Source organism: Salminus brasiliensis, chromosome 7 (assembly GCF_030463535.1).
Source record: "Salminus brasiliensis chromosome 7, fSalBra1.hap2, whole genome shotgun sequence".
NCBI lineage: Eukaryota > Metazoa > Chordata > Actinopteri > Characiformes > Bryconidae > Salminus > Salminus brasiliensis.
The window spans coordinates 17722273-17740668 of record NC_132884.1 but is presented as its reverse complement, the minus strand read 5'-3'; the positions used below and the strand labels follow the sequence as shown (position 1 = coordinate 17740668).

The following is an 18396-nucleotide window of genomic DNA, read 5'->3' as shown; positions in this document are numbered from 1 at the left end:
AAGGGTTCCAGGGTTTGCTGTCGACCTGCTAGGCTAAATGTATGCTCGGAGGATTTGACATTCAGCACTGGATGCTCTCAACAGGAAGCTGCGTTGCTAACGAAGTGGTAAATTCAGTGTTAATGAGTGGCTTCACTGTTACCACCTCCAAGGTAAACCTTCCCAGCTCCATATTCTCTCCATCTGTTCGGGTGTGAGGGGCTTTAGGAGGGGGGAACAGACGCTCCACATTTAAAGCAAACTTCACTGCAAGCCCCCGAACAGCAGGGTGGCAAAGCCATCAGAATATGATTTCTGCGTAAAATTTACAGGCCTCATTAGCTGCCAGCTTACACGCCGATCTGTTCCATACATAACAAACAGGGTTCAACTGCAATGCGTCTTTTAAAAATTCATTCGCTTCTATTTACTTCATTTAGTCAATGTTAAAAGGCTGACTTTGCCTTGCTGGAAGCTATTTACAAGGATTACGAGCTTAAATAAATGTGCGCCTCTATGCCGGGATCGATCCGAGGCGATTAGCTCCTTTTCTCGCTCTCAATCTCGCACGTACTCCCCCTCTCTCTCTTACCTCCCCTCTCTCTCTTTTTTTTCAATAATGAAGTTCAATAATGAATGCACAAACAACAATGAATCAGTAGAAGTCCCATTGTGATCTGTCTAAATTAACTGCACAAGTAAAAGAGCACTTAACACTTCCACGACACACACATATGTCACTGTGCTTTCTCTCCCCCTCTCCCTGCTCCCTCCATCAGCACTTGCTCTAACACTCAAGTTACACCTCATCTTGAGGTTACTGCTGAAAAAATCAGAGGTGATAATTGCATATTATCATTACACATTATTCTGCAATCCCAGAAGATAAACTTTTCTTGGATATATTTATTAATCAGAAGGGAATATGAACTAGCTGTGCTCCACTTTGTGTTTTAAACTTTTAATTTCCCTTTCTTTCTAGTTATTCCTTCCAATAAAAACATGCAGTCGAGACGGAAATACATATGGAGCGGGCTCTATAAATACGGATTGCGTTCATAGAATAAAAGAGGACCGTTATTAATCTCTACCTTAAACAGAACAGCTTAAAGTGGGGTGATGGGACAGACCCACATTATTTCTTTTGTTACCAGATCAGTACAGTTCTGGAGAGGTGTAGCGTAGGGCAAAGAAAAGTCAGAAAGGTCTGAGGTATCGCAACAAAGACAGGTGCAGAACAAAGCTGGCCTCTAGAGGTACTAATAATTTAAAACTGTCGCTGTGGATGAGCGGCTTCTGAAGCAATGAAACTGTAGGGCTGTTTCTTTTCCTTTTTGCCTCAGCAGAAACAACCAAAAAAGTGAAATGCAGCCACGGCCCTGAAGGAAGGAAGCACTGACTTACTGACTGACTAGTAAACCGTATGCATGCCTTTCTGTCTGCCTAGAGCCATGTGAAAAAATTAGGGCCCCTATAAAACCTGCATGGAGATCTGCTCTTCATTTAACCAATATAGGGAACAAAGCTACAAAGTTGATGGCTGGAACAAAGCCTGCCATCAGCAGCCAGAGCCAGAGTGAGCACAACTGGCCTTGCTCTCTAAGAGATGGTCTCTTGCTCTCTCTCTTTACATTACTTCAGTGTGATGCTGACCAGCACGTGGTGGTAGATGCAGTACGTTGACAACAACTGTGGCAAGAGCTACCTGCAGATCCAGTGATGACATTTCAGGACTTTTTACACAGCTCTTATAGTTCTACTCTTGGGCTGAACCCGTGAGGACGGCCTGACCTGGCCATGTTGCCAGTTGTTTTAAATCTTCTCTACTTTTGAGGACAGTGAAACAGCTGACTTCTAATTATTCAGAGATCCTGAAAAATCTTTAAACCCATCCACAGATCCATCTGCATCTACAGCCTTCTTGCTGAAGGCCTCAGAGAGCTTTGTGGATCCTGCCATAGTGAAACCACTCACTTCAGCTTCAAATCAAGAGCAAACCAAACTAAATGCCTGAGGCTTAAATTAGACAGGCTCCTCCAACATCCCCTCTAACCATGTTCTAATCACCTGCAGCTGATGTGCTGCTCCTGATTCAAATTCTAAGCATTTTAAGTAGCAATAAATGTGGACGCGGGTACGGATTTCAGATCAACTGCCCGTATGTTTAAAGACGTTAAAAAAGACAAAGACAAAAGGTTTTAATGGAGTGTCCTCATTTTCTCACATGGCTGTATCTGTCTGTCTATCTATCTATCTGTCTATTCGACTGTTGTGTATTGAAATTATTACAACCTTATAATTTTAACACGATTCAAATTTATTACAACACACTTATTAGCAAATGAAAATACTCAAATACAGAACTTGATGTCCTCGATTCGACTCTCACTGACATGTAAAAATAGTGTATTTATAGAGTACTTTTTCGATGAAACGTAGGCAGGCAGTGGCGTTGGGTTCAGCTCAGACTTGTATAAAACCAGAGTGATGATGGGGAGAGAAAAATCTCTCTGGAATGATGAGCAATGCCAAAGAGCACATTTTTCAAATATCTCAAATATTTGTCATTTTGTGACGTCTCACACTGAAACAGGTCCTACACAGCGAGGTGAGTAAGCTTCTTTGCGATCTTCCAAATAAAATAAACCCAAGCAAAGAAGGAACTCAAAGTGTCAGCATTACATGCAGCACTGAGCGGTGTCAAGCTCAGACTTCAAGTCATAGTTTGGGCAAAGAATCTATGCAAATTTACACACAATCAGCCAAGAGATGTTTGCTGTTCAAAGTTCTCTTCCCTTGGTTTTGCTTTGGATCTATGAGGTTAATAAGTACTTCACAGTAGGTTTCTACACATTATGACATTCTGTTATGTGTAAAAATGTAGCAAAATTCCTTGTACAGCTCAAAACTGTAGTAGCAAATATGAGTTCTGGTTATACTTTTGTCATTTACCCTTGAGGAAAACTGAGGAAAGCTGTGTAAATTGAAAAAAAAAAAAAGAAAAAAAGATTTTTGGACATACCACCAGAAAAGTTGGGCTCAGTACAAAACAGTCCCCCTAGCCGGCTGATAAGAAATCAGTACCCAATTACCTCATGAAACCCATGCACATGAATCGCCAGTCTGCTCCAAATGGACGCGGTGGTGCGCGTCATCTCTGCGGTATACACTTTTCTGCTTTAGGAAGCACTAAGCAGAAGTTCTGCAGCAGTTCGACTAGTTGCGGAATTAATCAAGGGAGGTTATTAAACAATAACCTGCGAAAGATGCTGTCTCTCAGCGTTCCGAGTGAAATCTGAAAGTGCACGGGCAGGAAAAGTTCCCTTTTTTGAATGGCGGCCCGAACGAGGGCTCCGAAATAACTCCTGCTTTATTACACTAGCTGCTCGCGAGCTCGGGTGCTGCTGGCTTAGAACAACTCCTGCAAAAAGAAACCTCCCTCAAACAAACCAGTGCTTATCTAAGAAGCCGAGACTGACAACTCAAATGTCCTGGATAGCACAAATGGTGAGATGCTGCCTTTTCCCCGGACGGGCACTGAAAGGCGCGCTGATGCAAAGTTGCAGCAATGTGAGCTCATCCGGATTAAAAATGGACCACAGGAATTCGGCCCTGAACTCAAGACACGAAAGAAGAGCGTGTCCTGTCCTGATACTGCAGTCTTTGTGTAACCCCCTCAAATTAAAGGAGGTTCAACACCTATTCGCCTCTCTTGCGTGCGCCTTCTCTCCAAGGCCTATGCTCATCAACCTGCTCCCAAAATAGAGGGCGAAACGCGAGAGCACAAGTTAAGGGTCGTGGGGATGGTGGGTTTTGACACTGAGGGGGGAAAAAAAGGGGTGGGGAGCAAAAAAAAAAAACTGGGGGTCTGATAAAAGGGGACAGGGCGCGAGTGACAGTCAGGTTAAGACAGAAGTCATGTTCAATAGCAGGTACGGAACATCAAACAGCGAGTTCACAGGAAAGCCTGTGCAACCTTGTCTTGAAGGAGGATTTTCTGTTGTGGGGAGTAGATTAGAGCTGCCGCGGCGATGCTGACACGGCCTCATTTGCTGCCCCGTAGTGTTAGGAGCGGGGATTAAACCATATCAACTTTGAAGCCTTAAACAATACCTTTCAAAATTAAAGGGATTAAGGAAGGATGTCTGATGGGGATTTCCCGAGGCTTTGTTAGTTTAAAACTTCCATCTCTTTCCCTTAAAGAGGAGAAGTGTGCGAGAGTGGGAGAGAGAGGCAAAGAGCGAGAGAGAGAGAGAGAGAGATAGCTCGAAAGGGTGGTGGTGGTGGTGGAGTTTGGGGGGGGGGGGGGGGGGGGGCTCAGCAGGTCTGAGGTTTCCTGGGCATGTGACTGTTTTAATGAGAGTAACTCTCACGCTGAGCTGAAGAGGGGCAGAAGCAAACACACGACCCCGAAATCAGCAGCCTGTCTCGCGCCAGACGCCGCCTGTAAGTCAAATGACACAAAATAAAGTTAACCACCCCCCCCCAAAAAAAAACTCCTCAACACAGCTGTTGCATCATCCTGTTAGTTTTAAAAAGTAGTGGCACGTCTGTTAAATCTGGGAAAAATTCACACCGATTGTTGTTTCGCCGTCATGTTAATATGCATGAGGCGTGCAATGAAAAATACATCTCCTCGGCTGATGCGCTGAAAAGTAGCGGGTGCATGCTCCACGGCACCCATGTCTTATTTAGTCGTAGGGCTGGATGTTTCCCTTTATTAAACGCGATGCTTACCAGCGTGCTGCTTCAGATACTCCGGGACTGTGCGGGCTGCACGCTGTCTGTGTGATCGAGGGCACGCTCTCCACCATCTGTCTCCGCTTGAGTTATGTGAGAAGAAGAAGAAAAAAAAAGAAGAAGAAAACGAGGAAGAAAAAAAAAAAAGAAAAAAAAAACTAACTTTGTCGCTGCTGCTTTGCTGTAGAGGCACGTGACCGATCAGATGAAAGCGAGTCAATGTCAACGCTCGCCTCCAAATTGAGGATGGGGATCAGGTCTAGCGGCGTGTTCACATTTAGAGAAATGTCAAGAGCCGCAGGTATCAGGACGAAGCGCCTCTTATTAGCTTTCATTAAAATGTAGTGTGAAGTGCCGGCGAAGACATGAGCTACATAAAACAGCATAAGAGAGCTAAATTAAAGTGGAGAGGACCACTAATTAACTACATTAACTGCAAGCATGACTTCCTCAACTTTGCTGAGCTGGGTGGGGGGTGGGGGGGTATAGGGGGCTATTGTACAAAGCAGGATTTCTCAGTAAACTGGATAACCCGCGCCAAAAACGGAGCCACAAACTGTCCAGTAGACTGTTAGAAATGAAGGTGCCAAAAAAAAGGGGTTCTTCAGAAAGCTTCCAAGATAGCAAGCAAACAAGCTCTGGCCCACACTGGCTGCTTTCAGACTCTGGCTCACAAGCTGCCAAGGAGTGACGCCGACGACTTGGTCCGAATATGCGTGCCGGAAACACTGTCGCAGCTGAGTGCAGAGCAGTTGGGCCGGTTCCTGCCCAAAATAGAAGAGAACACTTTACAGCAGGTAGGTTTACAGTTCAAATGGCCTGACAAACCTTAAACAATCTGCTACAGGGGATCGGTTGCGGCCCACAGTACACCTGCCATTGCCATAATTGGCCTGCAAGTGCCTTAGCCAGGCCTTATTTGGCCCAGAATCTGGGTTTGTGAGCGTAAAGGAATCTGCACATGCTCTAAAGCCTCTAGGGATGTAATGATTCTCAAAATCCGATACAACATAGTGAAGTCTCAAGCTGCTAGACTTTTTCATAGCAGTTAGAATCAGGACTTGCTATTTAACCTGTATCAGAAAATGGTTTAACAGATATGGCAGCTGTTGATATCTTTATCTAGATGTATGGTTGTTAATGTAACTGTTAATGTAATTCATCACTCACATCCATGTATACTGGCAACTATGAGCCTGTATATTCAAAGATTTGTATTGTTAACTTGACTTCATGTGCGCAAAATATAAATGACAAAATGAAAATACTTTGTATGTTAATATGTTAATGCTCCAATTTTAGGGCTATTAGAGAATTCAACGTGATAAAATTGCAATATTTTATATACTCACGATCTATCGTGTCCCGATCTAATCCCTCTACCCACAAGCTAATATTTCATTCCCAAGTAAAAAGCTAGCCACAAGCTCTTTACAATACAATACGATTTAATAACGTTCAACTCAATGCAATAATCTGTTTATTAAGTTGTTCATCCAAACCTTAATGACCCCTTAATGAAGTGCTTCCTCAAGTTCCCATATACAGTATTCAATTCCTAAAATCATTATTGAGTCACTACTGTAACATAAGCCATTTGCAAGGGATGCGTTGTTAGAAATGTGACTAAGAGAGAGAGCAAAGGCGAGCAAAGAAAAGCACAGCCTGATCTTTTAAGTAGCATTTTTTTATGTTGATGTAACCTAGGTCCAGAAACAGTGAGAACATGCTTCTCTGGCAAAATAGCATGTTGGCACAACATCCACTAATGAGAAAAGCTTCATGTATGAAAAGATGGGTCCTCAACAGCATCCACTGCATCAGCATTCAACGTATCAGAAACTGGAGCTGGGCAAGATGACGGTATTTTATCTTACCATGATAAACACAATATACTTTTCTAAGCATATCGAGGATGTCATCAGTGCTTAAAGAACACTGGTCAACTTTTAATTACAGTAATTTTACTGGTTTAACTAGATGAAGTGCAGCACATTTTGAATAAACATCACTGTGTTCAGTACGGGACAGTTTTTCAATAGTAGTTTTTAAGAATGTGTCACTATTAATGATTTTGTCGGTGATCATGGATATTGTGATAAATATCATATCGTCTTTAAATATCATGATACAATATTATGATCATATCGCCCAGCCCTAGTAAAGATTTTGACTTGTCATGAACATGCTTCATTTTTAACAGTGTTGGGCTGCCCTAGACTTCGCCCTCCCTCTATTGAACAGGTTGGGCATTTGGCTCAAGCTATCTAGCTAACTGAGAAATCTCACTGAGATACCAAAGGCGGACATACACACACAAATAGCTCCTGACACAACAAAATAACCTCCCCAAAATAAGCTCCCTTTCCCACCACTTCACCCTGCTAGAATGCAACGGGATGCCTAGGTTTGATCACTGACAGTAGTTTCTTTGAAAGACAGTAAATTAAAGATGCTTGCACACCCTCAATACAGAACTCCTACATTAAGTTTAGGTTCCGTCTCTCCAAAGAACTCATTTTGATGAGTGTAGCTGGAATAGATGGGAAACAAACACGATACACATACTGCACTGCTCTAAATCAGTTCTGTCAGCTCGTAGTCTATTAAATCCTTCAAAGCCAGTCACACTGACCTCCAGCCTAACAAATTCTGACTGCCTTACAATACACAGTGTTGATCAAAAAAAAAGAGGAGAAAAAAAAAGCACCACTAGGTCCCAACAGCACAGGGCCTTCTGCAGCTAACTGCGGACCACCTCCACCAAGCAGACTCCCCGAGGATATTAAAAAACCATCACTTTCTTATTATTCACTGCTGTTTGTCAATGGCATCCATTAAAGCTGAATGAGGAGGTGGACCCTGCATCGCAACCGCTCATTAACACCAGAGTGGCCCTCAATCACAGGAGCCCTACAACATATCAAAAGAGGGGCCGCGGCGGAGGAGGAGAGGTGGTGGTTGTGGTAGTGGTAGTAGTGGTGGGGGGTGGTGGGGGATTTCCCCAATAACCCTGAGAGAGGCCTCATGGAGAGATGTAAATAGCCTCCCAAGAGAATCCCGGCAGGCTGTGAAGGAGATGCTAGCTGGGAGGCGACAGGAAGCTAATGAGTATAATGGTAAATGTATACGAAAGAAAGAGAGAGAGAGACAGAAAGGGGCGGGGGGCACTTTCTACATCCCCAATTAATATGATGTTATCAGTGCTGGTGCTGGTTGGAGGGGTGTGTGCGTGGGGAGAAAGGGAAGGGAGGGTTGTGCTGTTACCCCCTCCACTTCCCTGCTTGTACCTTCTGGGCCTGGGTGCCATTCAACACCAAGCAAGGTCATTAGTCCTGCAGGGAGGGATACGACAAGTTAAAGATGCAATACGCCCAAGATCAAAACGCAACTGACCAAATCAAAGAGGATCAAAATGTCTCTTCTGATACACAACAGATAAAGCAGTCTCTGTAGGGCTTTTGTTGTTTGGAGGTTTTGTGCATTTTATTTTCTTTGTAGCTCCGTAAACCATATGAGAATTACAATCAGACAAAAGCTGAAAAAAAGCTACAACTAAAAAAGCACCTTATTTAAATTTAAAAAGTATGACAAACTACTCTACTATATATTAGTAAAACTGAACTGAATAAAAATGTAATACTTCAGAATGTAATGTAATGCTTAAAAAACTGTACAGCTTAAATAATGAACCTGAAACTATCACAGCACTTCAGAGTAGAGCTGGGAAATATCACAATATTTTATCGTATTGTGATAAATTTTGTTATCGTGATTTACAATATACTTTTCTAAGCATATCGAGGATATTGTTATTGCTTAATAAACACTGTTTAGCTGCAGGTTTCATTATAGACAGTGTAATAAGACTGGTTTAATTCAATTAATTGGAGCAGATGTTAAATAGGAATCACTGTATTCAGTACGGGAGAATATCTAAATAGCAGTTTTTAAGAGTCTGTACACTACTGATGTGTTTAGTCTTAGATGACTACATGTATCGTGATAAATATCATAGTATTTTACCACACTGCCCAGCCCTAGTTCAGAGCTAGAAATATCAACAGTTAAAAACATCCAGGGGAGGCTAATGTTATTGTGGCTCGTAAAATAAAACAAAAATAAAGATTAATTGATGATTAATTTAGGGGTTGATTAATGTTAACTGCTGAGTTATAAAACTATTTGATGTAATCATTTATATTTATTTAAATAAAAAGTTTAGACCTACATCAAAACACATTTCAACAGCAATAAAATGATACAAGCTATGTTTATTAAATAATGGCAGTATTTTCCTGATGTCTGTGTTCACTTCCACTCTTGACCAACAGATGGCCCCTTTTTCACCACTTCACTTAATACAAGTCACACCCAGAGACGCATCGCTGCTAAAAGCTACAAATGTATAAAAGTGCAGCCCTGTTTCAAAAAAGACATAAAAGAGTGTTATTCATCTGATTAAATATTCAATATTCTATTTGAAGAGTTATAAAAATGATCTCTACAAAGACAAGCGTCAGTCAGAAAACGAATGTGCAGTGGCTAATAACACTGCACATGCCACCATCCCTAGGCCACAACCATTCATATGATCTTTCCTTTTTTAATGGTGCATGTTTTAAGCACCTCACTTCCAACTGGACCACAATTCCTTCATTAGGCCAGAACACAAGGCAATGCTAACATAATCAGACAAAATCCATTCAAAGCTTGGGATTCCACCAAAACCTCTGGTCATCTGGCAGTTAAACTAAGGAGCAAACTTTTACCTTTGCCCCTTTTCAGTCGATGGAAAAAATGTGGATGTAATTTTGGTTAATTGGTGCTCGATGGGAGGAAAACGAGCCTTGTCGATTGAACATTCTGGAAGCCTTGGTCATATTGATCTGGGAATCTCTTACAAACGCCTCTTTCCCAGCGGAGTTCGGCTATCTTTTAGGTTTTGTTGAGAAAATAGGCACTTTACAGGAATCTTCAGAGGCTTCTATTATTGTCTATTGTGTTAAACAGAACAATAACACACCAGACGCTCTACAGGCCGGGGTAAGATAGGAGGTATGGGAGTTCCTGTAGATGAAGGACACTTTGACCACTACTTATGGCCACTTCTTCACACTTCAGCATAGACACATTCTTCATGTTGAAAGTCTACTTCCTAGACTGTGCTTACCTACGCCGGCAGGTCTCTTGAAAAGCTCCTTAAGAATTAATATCTGCAAGGTTCTATTAATGTCGACGATGTGTGCTACAAGAAAAAAAACATCTTCATTGGGTAAATTAGGATGTTTTTCTAACACCTGTGCGTGTAAAAATAAAAAAATAATAAAAAAGGAAAGACAAGACAACTATTTCAGATGATCATTGTTTATTATGAACCTCCATCTGAGGGCATGTGAAGAATTAGTGATCCAATTCTGCCCCCTAGTGATGACTCTCACAGTGGCATCTCTTGCACCCCTGAGAGGCGGCGAAGCTTGGTTGATTTTGTATGTATATCTAGAGGTTTGGAGAGGAGGTGTGAGCTTTTGTGTTTTGCGTAATTCCCTTAATGAAGTGCTTAATTAAGGGAAGCCTCTCGTTCGCTTATTCAGGTGTGGATAAGTGAGAGCTACTGGGACACCTCAGCGAGCCTTATTCACGCCTGCTTCATCAGGTGAGGGAACATGTTACCCCACTAATCGTCAACATCACAAAAGGCTTCCTGGATGTTAACGTTAAGAGCTCGCCATGTCGAGCGAGGGAAGGGGAAGGCGCTGTAGTAAAGCGAGGCGTACAGTGGTAGGCCTACACATTCAGCTCGGGGCAAGTGTAGATGCTGCAAGTCAGACACATTTCTATCAAAAAATCATGGCAGATATCCCAGAACGAGCTTCAGAGAAACAGGCCTTTTTTTGGCACTGAGAGCAAACACAAGACACATATTTCTAGATATCTTCTCAATTTCTCCAACGCCGGGGAGGCGGCTCACGGATCATCGTCCAATTACACAAAATGATTCTGTCAGTTTTTTGCACACACAGGATCCCACCAAGAATCCCACCCCGCTCCCACCTCCTTTTTTGGCATTTTGTTGTGCGTGCTAGAAGTAGATGAAGGTTGCCATGACAAGGTTGCCAGGTTTCCAGGCTGACGTGCCGAGCTGAAGTTTCTGACACACGTAACTGACAGCCCTGATTTCATTTGACTGCTGATCACACCCAGCTATAGTATCACAGCAGTTCACACATTCAGTCTCGGCTCAAAGTGTTGCGACACGCCACCAAATGTCTGCGACATCACACACTGGCGCGCGCCCGCGCCCGCCTGACACCGTGTACACCCAGGGTGAGCTGCTTCTCTGTGTAACAATACTACAAAACACTATCACATACAACCGGTAGGCAGCAACTCAACATCTATCTGCACTTTCCTACCTGTTTAACTTTAAATCTCAGCAATCTCTCCGCGAGCCGAACTCCATCAAACACACCTTTGACTTAAAACAAAAACTGTAAAAGCAAGAAGTGACTGGGTGGCAACATGGGTCTTACCGATCTTACCGCAAACATTGGCACCATCCAGACGTGGGAATACAGGCCTACAAAAGAGAAGAAAGAAAAGAAAAGGTTCAGTCTGCTTTCTTTAAACACATAACACAAGACTATTTGTGGAGAAAAGTAATGCACTGGATTTTTCTGATATTTCCACACGAATCAAAGGTATTATGTCAACAAAAAGAAGTAAAAGGCGAAATATAGACCCCTGTAGGACTGGAGCCATATAGTGAATTGTATTGCATCATTCAGCACAAGCCTCTTAGTTCAGTGTGTGTGTGGCTACGGGACAACACATTCAAACAGCCCAGAGCAAATACAGGGGTCCTCCATAGCTTATCCTCATATAAGTTAGTTTAAGTTACGGTTGGCATTAGGTTTAGGCTTTGGAATAAAGTTAAGGATATGATAGAATAAGGTTCAAGATTTCATCTGAAATTACAGTTAGGATTAGCTTTAAGATTTGAGTTGAAGTTAGGATGAGGTTAAATTAAGGTTCGGATAAGGTTCGAGATTTCAGTTGAAGTTAAAGTTAAGATTAGGTTTAGGATTTGAATTGGAATTACAGTTAGGATTAGCTTTAGGATTTGAGCTGAAGTTATGATGAGGTTTAGCATTTCATTTGAATTCAGTATGAGGATTAGCTTTAGGATTTGAGCTGAAGTTATGATGAGGTTTAGCATTTCATTTGAATTCAGCATGAGGATTAGCTTTAGGATTTGAGCTGAAGTTATGATGAGGTTTAGCATTTCATTTGAATTCAGCATGAGGATTAGCTTTAAGGATATGATAGGATAAGGTTGAAGATTTCGTCTGAAATTACAGTTAGGATTAGCTTTAGGATTTGAGTTGAAGTTATGATGAGGTTTAGCATTTCATTTGAATTCAACATTAGGATTAGGTTTAGGATTTGAGTTGAAGTTAGGATGAGGTTTAGAATTTCATTTGAATTCAGCATTGGGATTAGGTTCAGGACTTGAGTTGAAGTTACAGTTAGGATTATGTTTAGGGTTTGAGTTACAGTTTGAACGAGGTGTGGAATTTTATTTTAACATTAGGATTAGGTTTAGGATTTGAATTACAGTTAGGATTAGGGTTAAAGTTAAGGTTAGAATTAGGTTTAGGATTTCAGATGAAGTTAAAGTTAAGATTAGAATTAGGTTTAGGATTTCAGATGAAGTTAAAGTTAAGATTAGGTTTAGAATTTGAGTTGAAGTTACAGTTAGGATTAGCTTTAAGATTTGAGTTGAAGTTAGAATGAGGTTAAATTAAGGTTCGGATAAGGTTCGAGATTTCAGTTGAAGTTAAAGTTAAGATTAGGTTTAGGATTTGAATTGGAATTACAGTTAGGATTAGCTTTAGGATTTGAGCTGAAGTTATGATGAGGTTTAGCATTTCATTTGAATTCAGCATGAGGATTAGCATTAGGATTTGAGCTGAAGTTATGAGGTTTAGCATTTCATTTGAATTCAGCATGAGGATTAGCTTTAAGGATATGATAGGATAAGGTTGAAGATTTCGTCTGAAATTACAGTTAGGATTAGCTTTAGGATTTGAGTTGAAGTTTGGATGAGGTTTAGCATTTCATTTGAATTCAACATTAGGATTAGGTTACAATTTGAGTTGAAATTACAGTTAGGATTAGCGTTGAAGTTAGGATGAGGGTTAGCCTTTCATTTGAATTCAACATTTGAGTGGCAGTTAGTTAGGATTAAGTTTAGCATTTTATTTGAATTTAACATTAGTATTAGGTTTAGGATTTGAATTGAAGTTAAGGTTAGAATAAGTATTTGATTAGAATTTTAGATTAAGTATATGTTTAGAGTTTGGGATGAAGTTACAGTTAGAATTAGGGTCAAGATAAGGTTAGGATTAGATTTAGGATTTGAGTTGAAGTTAAGTTATTACAGGTTTAGTTAGATTGGAGTTTAAGTTAGGGTTGGCATTAGGTTTAGGCGTAAGGTTAAAGTTAACATTAAGATTTGAACAAAATTTAAGTTTAAGTTACAGTTAGGATTAGCTTTAGGATTTGAGTTGAAGTTATGATGAGGTTTAGCATTTCATTTGAATTCAGCATTGGGATTAGGTTCAGGACTTGAGTTAAAGTTTGAACGAGGTGTGGAATTTTATTTTAACATTAGGATTAGGTTTAGGATTTGAATTACATTTAGGATTAGGGTTAAAGTTAAGGTTAGAATTAGGTTTAGGATTTCAGATGAAGTTAAAGTTAAGATTAGGTTTAGAATTTGAGTTGAAGTTACAGTTAGGATTAGCTTTAAGATTTGAGTTGAAGTTACAGTTAAAGTTAAGATTAGGTTTAGAATTTGAGTTGAAGTTACAGTTAGGATTAGCTTTAAGATTTGAGTTGAAGTTACAGTTAAAGTTAAGATTAGGATTAGGTTAAGGATTTTGGTTGGTGTTACAGTTAGAATTATCTTAAGGATTTAAATTGAAATTACAGTTAGGATGATATTTTGATAAAATAAAGATAAGGTTAGGATTAGGTTTAGGATTTGGGTTGAAATTACAGTTTGTAGAACATTATTATAAAACACTGTACTCCTATAGTGTTAAATAGTGTCTAATAAACTGAAATAAAAACATTTGCAGTAATGAAAGTAGTATCAAACTGAGAAACTGCTGTATTGTATAATAAATTAAACGTTTACAAGAGAATAGTTAAATGTTTTCAAACTTGTGTTACTTGTTCATGTAGAAATGATGTACACATAAGGATAAAGTAAATTCATGAAATCACTTAACAACCAAATCTGAGATAACAAAAGAAGTACAGTTCACAGTACAAAGAAACATGACCCTATAAAGTGCAAATATCTTATATTTTTGTTTGAGTTCTGTTTATATATCACATAATTCATACTGTTACCATGTTACTGACTTTCTACGTACCTGCAACATAGCATCATTTTGACACATGTAAATAACTCAAGATGAAAGGTGAATAGCCACAATGAAGCCTCCCCACAGCAGGGTTAGTTGTAACATGGTATTACAATTAAATTTCAAAATGAAAACAATGAAAGACCTTATACCCCACATAAATGTCCCCTTCCAGAAAGGTCCATAGAATTGTACAGAATTAACTGTGTTTGCATCGATTTACCAGATGTAACAGAGTCTGTTACAACTAGGCCCTCAAACAGCTGACCTAGACCATGGGGTCAGATTAAACATTTGTAGTCACGTTGATTTGGGCTAAACTGCTCATAAACCGAAGCATTGTGAGACTTGGTATCAAAGTCAAAGTCTGGCATTGAGACAGCTCAAGTCAAGACTGGCCCAATCCTGCCCTTGAACACACCTAAATATAGTTTTGCCAATCTATTGCATCATTTTAAAAATCCTCCCAATATGATATTCTTGCAAAGAAAAGTGGTTCTCCAACAATCTAACTCTGCTTACCTGAGAATTAGGACAGTTAATACTACCTGGAAAATTACATCAGTCCTTTTAAAACATCCGTCCCTATTCTCTCAGGACAAAGCCATATTAACTGCCCTGCATCTCTTTCTCCAAAGTGATTGACACAAGGCAACCGGTCGCTCTCTGTCTGATAGCCTGTTAGGTCCAGTAGCTGAGATAAGAGGCTGTAGAGAAGGTTAAAGGTTAAATCATTCTGTAAGGATGGCTAAGAGTTAGTGCTAGCTTGTTTTGCAGAGAACAAAAACGCTTCTCTCCTCCAGTGCCTCTAACAGACTTATGGAGGTCTCTGTGTTCTGGCTAGATCAACAGCTTACTGAAATATCTCTCCGCCCCGGCTGCAGTTCTGCTGGGTTGCTAATTCAGGGCAGTGTACTCCCATTAAGCCAGTCCCCAGCGTCCTCATTTATAGTACTGTGAGATGGGAGGCTGGCGGAAAACAGAAAGGGCCGGGATCAGTGTTTTATCATCCTGCCTGTTCCAGCGAGGCGCTTCAGCACAAATATTTGACCTTGCAGAGTGAAGCATAATCAATTTGTGGAAAATTGGCCTACAGTGATTCATTTATTCAGTCACGCTATGAAATCTGTCTGCAAGGGACTGGCTTGTTTGTCTCCATATGTGTGTGTGTGAGTGTGTATCTCAAAAAGGCCCAGAATAACAATCTTAAATCAAACTATCATCAATTAGGGGTTGATTTTAAATTCGTCTCAATGTCAAAAATCAATTTTCGAAATGTTAATGGATAACGTAATGTTGACAGAGCGCACATAGTAGAACTCGGAAGTGCAGCACCCTGACAGTCGTGCACATACCAGATATACAAGACGGATGAGTGACGCAATACAGATGCAAATCCTTGGCAATAAAGGTTTCGACAGAGTTTGTAATCTGCTTAGCCCTTTCAGAGTTGGGAGGAAGCTTTGACATCGCTTGCTCTGGTCAACAAGCGAGTTGACCAGCTCTCAGGCTACACTGCTCAACATGACCACACTAAAAGTGGTTTTCACTTCTTTTAACACTTTTATGATCATCCTTAAAGAAAGATGACAAACCTCGAAGGGACACGGCCACTATAGCCCACCTTTCTTTGATGTAGCTTACCGACATCTAGTTTTCATGTAGTAATAATAGTGCTATTAAACAACCTCGTAATTCAGAGGAATGACCTCATAATTCAGAGGATCCAGTGAGATCCAGGAGAAAATTGTAAACAGAACTTAGAACATGATGGAGCTGACTGTTTAAAAACTCATTCATTTCTGCCATTAAAAATTCAACTAGACCCATAGTGACACGTCTTCAGTGGTCTGAAGGGCTGAGTATTGGCAAGAACCTGGCGATATGGACGAGTCTGGGTTTGGCGGTTGGAGGTTGGTACTTGTCAGACTGCATTGTGCCAAGTGTAAAGTTTGGTGGAGGGGGGATTATGGTGTGGGGTTGTTTTTCAGGAGTTGGGAACTTAACTGGCCTGACCTCAACCCGATAGAACACCTTTGGGATGAATAAGAGCGGAGACTGCGAGCCAGGCCTTCTCGTCCAACATCAGTGTCTGACCTCACAAATGTGCTTCTGGAAGAATGGTAATAAATTGCCATAAACTCCTAAACCTTGTGGAAAGCCTTCCCGGAAAAGCTGAAGCTCTAATAGCTGCAAAGGGTGTCCGGACATCATATTAAACCCATATTAAGACTGGGTTGTCACTCAAGTTCATATGCGTGTAAAGGCAGGAGAGCAAATACTTTTGGCAATATTGTGTATATCACAAAACTACAATTTATCAATATTAACGGACACCTCCACTGCACATGTAGTAACACTTTAAACAAAACATTCATACTGTCCCAACGTAACACTCTTGCCACAAGCTAGCCACTGCCCACATGTTAGTCACCAAACAACAATACATTGCCCCCGTCTATTCCTAGTATCTTACTGCTGAGTATTGGCCAATGCTGCTAATTAATATCGAAGTAAAATCACTTTGTTAAATGATTATCGTAATTGTAAAATTGTAAAATCTTTCTGGACTGATTATTTTATATAGTGGCCTAACCATCTGTTAAAATGACAATTTTATTGTGTGTTTAATATCTTATAAAACAGCCTGACGGACCTCCCTAATCATTCAGCCCTGGCTATTTTAAAACACTGCAGTGAAATCACTTCTTGTGATGTGTCATGCCGAGCGATATGACCTCAAATCAATATGTAAATAACTTTAAAGAAATGTCCTCAAGTGATTATATAAGCTGCTCGAGTTGCTCAATTGGCTCGGTGTTTGAGTTTTCCTCAGTGTTGCCCCCATGTCAAAGACTGGACAGGGTGGTACTAACAGAATAAAATAATAATAATAATAATAATAATAAACAACAAATGGGAAACAATAATTAGAGGTTCTGAATGGTGGTCAATGTGTCAATTATGTTTCGGATTTTGTATGGACAACTGACTAGTAATAGATTATAATATATATATGCGGGCCGTGAATAATGTTCACTAATGGTGCCCAAAGGACGCCAGCCGTGCTCTGCTAGAACACAGTGGTAAAAACAAAGGATCGGAAGTGCATCAGACTTAAAATAGCTGATGCTTAATCCAAATCAATTCAAATATGGCGGGATCCACTGGATCTGATCAGAACATCCCTATTTAATGCTTTGTATTATTACTTCAAAACAAATCCAGTTTGATGTACTATATTCGTTTTGTACTGTTTACTTCCAAGTCCTTACAACCCATATGCGATAAACACTGGACAGGTTATTTTCGATTCAACGTGGTCGTGATGTCTTGGGTCTAAGGCTTTTATGCAACCACGATCAATTTATTTGGATTTCAGTAAATTCAGTCAAACACCTATATTACTGGCGAAGTCTTGCACAACAAACCTGAATGCACAGATGGTAAACATGCCAGCGGCGAAATGATTCACATAACCAATCATGATCATATCTGCCATTGGTCTTTTTCTGCCATATCTTTTTTACAAATGTCAAACAGATGAGTCAAAAAGCTCTGAAGTATCTCGGGTCAGAGCGCTGTATCAAAGCTCAATCTTCTAAATGAAGTTGTAAAACTCTCTGTTCTCGGCTGTATCCCAATACATACATTAAGCCTCCTTTCCTGTCTGCTTTGTTTGATCAGTAGCTCATGGCACCACAAATTAGTGGCCTACTCGGAGTCATCATTTGCATGTTTTGTAAGGAGCACACAATAGCTCGATTCTAAGGTATAAAGAGGCATAAAGATAAAAAATGGCCATATAAAATAAACAGGGGCTGCTTTTTGATGCATAATACCACACTTACAATACAAAACAAAATATTACATGCCCCTTCAATTATATACCCACAGGGCCCATTCACTTTGTGGCTTTAATTATCTTGTATTAACCTGCCTAGCCATGTTTATGTGTTAATCAGACCGGAAATAAAGTTTGTTTGAATCTTCCAGATACCAGCTCTCCTGATGGACTGAACTCTCCCGAGGCCTACAGCAGCGCAAGCTTGAAAATCTGTCTCCGAAATTTGGGCAAAATGAGCTCACCATCCAGGAACTTGTCTCCCGCTGCCTGGATTGGAATCAGGCTAATGGCGACTGACAGGCTGTCTGTACTCAATTTTACAAGCTCCGAGTGTGCGAGAATGGAGCCTGAAAAACAGGTAAGGACTGGAGCACCTGTCAGCAGCGAGGGGAA

At 40.5% G+C, this 18396-nt stretch overlaps 1 protein-coding gene across 4 annotated transcripts in view; it reads right to left on the bottom strand.

Annotated features, from left to right (window-relative positions):
- Positions 1-18396, bottom strand: part of znf644b (zinc finger protein 644b) — a 48515-nt gene that overhangs the window by 21254 nt on the left and 8865 nt on the right. For 2 of the 4 annotated variants that reach the window (XM_072684047.1, XM_072684046.1), the window contains exon 2: positions 11253-11299. The exons of 1 other annotated variant lie outside the window; for it this stretch is intronic. The gene's annotated coding sequence lies outside the window, so the exon portion shown is untranslated. The remainder of the gene's footprint in view (positions 1-11252; positions 11300-18396) is intronic. One more of the 4 variants, XM_072684048.1, reaches the window with a different exon arrangement.